This window comes from Otolemur garnettii, unplaced genomic scaffold, assembly GCF_000181295.1.
Source record: "Otolemur garnettii isolate 467f Iridium unplaced genomic scaffold, OtoGar3 scaffold00037, whole genome shotgun sequence".
In the NCBI taxonomy this organism is placed as follows: Eukaryota; Metazoa; Chordata; class Mammalia; order Primates; family Galagidae; genus Otolemur; species Otolemur garnettii.
Genome location: NW_003852432.1, coordinates 13,185,934 through 13,188,179, shown reverse-complemented (window position 1 = coordinate 13,188,179; position 2,246 = coordinate 13,185,934). Strand labels below are relative to the sequence as shown.

At 34.8% G+C, this 2,246-nt stretch overlaps 1 protein-coding gene across 1 annotated transcript in view; it reads left to right on the top strand.

Moving 5' to 3' along the window:
• FOXP2 (forkhead box P2) overlaps window positions 1-1,623 on the top strand; it is a 64,353-nt gene extending 62,730 nt beyond the window's left edge. The window contains 1 exon segment of the mRNA XM_023513202.1: window positions 1-1,623. This exon segment is cut by the window's left edge and continues 2,379 nt beyond it. The gene's annotated coding sequence lies outside the window, so the exon portion shown is untranslated.
• The last annotated feature ends 623 nt before the right edge of the window (window positions 1,624-2,246 follow it).

The window sequence follows — 2,246 nt, the reverse complement described above, 5'->3', positions numbered from 1 at the left end:
GAAAATGGGTCTTTCAGGTGCATGTTCAAAAGGCTTCGATGGACTGAACGTAACTGTGAGAGTTGTACCATCGGGAGGGTGGCCTAAGACTACAATGCTAAAGTATGCATACCTCAGTTACAAAACTTTTGAAAGGAAGTCTCAGCCACAGAATGCATATACCTGTAGAGTTTTGCATGGGTTTTATATGAATACAATTTTAAAAAATAGCTGCTTGCACATTATACCAGAAAAACCTCCAAAACTGCAATTGCTTTGAAAATAGATTTTAGGTTTTTTGGAGTTTTCTGAAATGCTTGGTCTGTATTTTGATAATTGTGCATATTATGTAAAAATGTTGGTGGACCCATAAATGACCAGACTTTTTCTAAGAAAAATGTTGCTTTAATGCATTTCATGAATTTTTACTCTTATATCATTGCTTGCTAGTAATAGCAAATCTGCTTTTCTGCATCTGCTTTGCGTAGCTATTGTAAGGCTTTGAACTAATGTATGTATTTATTGCTTGAACTTCTGTGCATACCTTATAAAGCATAATGTCTGACAATTTAAATGGCTCATGTATTCTTGCTTCTATCATAAGCTGATGATGGGGACTATGATCTTTTGTATACAGCAAATTTTAAACTGTAGCACAAACATCTGTTTATGTATTGGTGGAATATACCTGTTTTATTTATCTTTTTTGAGGTAAACTAATTTTTGATACTTTTCATTACTGTGTACTATGTTCATACTTTGAATTCTCTGACGTTAGAAGTCATGGTTGAGAATTGTAACAGCTGTTATTCGTTCTGTATTCATGGCTTTCACTGCTGAATAAAATAAAGGACCAAACCTAGGATTTGAAAGAAAACTGTCTACCTCTAACACCAGGGAGTTATCAGATTTTATTTTACCTAGTTTTAGTCTACAAAGACACAATTGCTTAAACCTAGTGGGCTTAAGGCTTCTATTCTGTGTGGTTGGATTCATGGCACAGTTGTACTGTTTGAAAAATCAATTAAAATTTTATGTGAATGTCGCAAGTATTTGGTAGCATTACCACTAACTGGGTTTTCTTTAGATAACTCAGATTTGGAGGAAATGTCAGTCATCAGCATTCTGTGTCTACAGCTGCTTAACTTCATAGGAATGCATTTCTTTGTGATTAGGGAATCGAAGAATAGTCAGCGAGGAACAGCGCTACAGAAGTACACTTAAAATAAACCATCCTGGACTTTAATGTCCCTGGGCAGATTCAGTCACAAAATCCAATATGATATTTGGTAAAGTTTTCAAGTTGGGCGTTTACACTTTGGAGAATTTATGAGACTTCATCTTACACATGCCAATGTGAATGCACCTTTGGACAGTAGCTTTATTAAAGCCATACAGCTATTGAAAGGAACATGGCTTACCCTTGTTATTCACTAGTTCACGTTGCAATGAAAGGGTTTTTTTTGTCCATGAACACTTGGCAAGTCTTACTTAGCAAAAAAAAAAAGAAGGATGTACATTTTACTATAGAATTAATGTATGAACAGTGTGTCGCTGCTGTTGGATGTAAAAATGTATATGAAACCATTTCATTCACTTGATTACATTTCTGAAGTATAAATAAAAAAATCTAATTCTTTTTGACCCATTTATAACCACTAGGATTTTATTCTTTCGGAGAGACCATTCTTCCATGCCAGAGCCAAGTCATAAATTTGAGTACACATGTCCCACAATTTGTTTAAAATCATTTCCTGAGGAATTGGGGATTCATAAACCAGACCATACTCAAATTTAGTCAATAAAGATGGGGGCTGTCTGTCAAATGCATTCCATTTAAAACTATCTTCAGGTTCCAAATTGCCTCCCGACACAATCATCTCATACTTTTATGTTTTTATTCTAATAGAATATGGCATCATGAATTCTGAACCTTAAAAAATGCCAAGGGGAAACATGAATACACTTTTTAACTTTATGACATTTTTTACTTGATCTTTTTTTTTTTTTTCTTGTTTTGCCTCTAAATGTCAGTCACCCCCATGGTACCCTGCCATGGTTCAGGGGAATGTACAGGGCGGGATACGTAGCTCTCCACAGCTATAAGAAACCAGATCAACAGAGCCTCAGTAGGAATATTTCCTTTGGGACCATTACACCCAAATGTAGAAAGCCTTATAATAATAGCAAAAGCGTACTAACAATGCCATGCATTTATTTACAGTCTAGGCTTCTTTAATAATAGAGATTAATTCGAAGTTAATTTT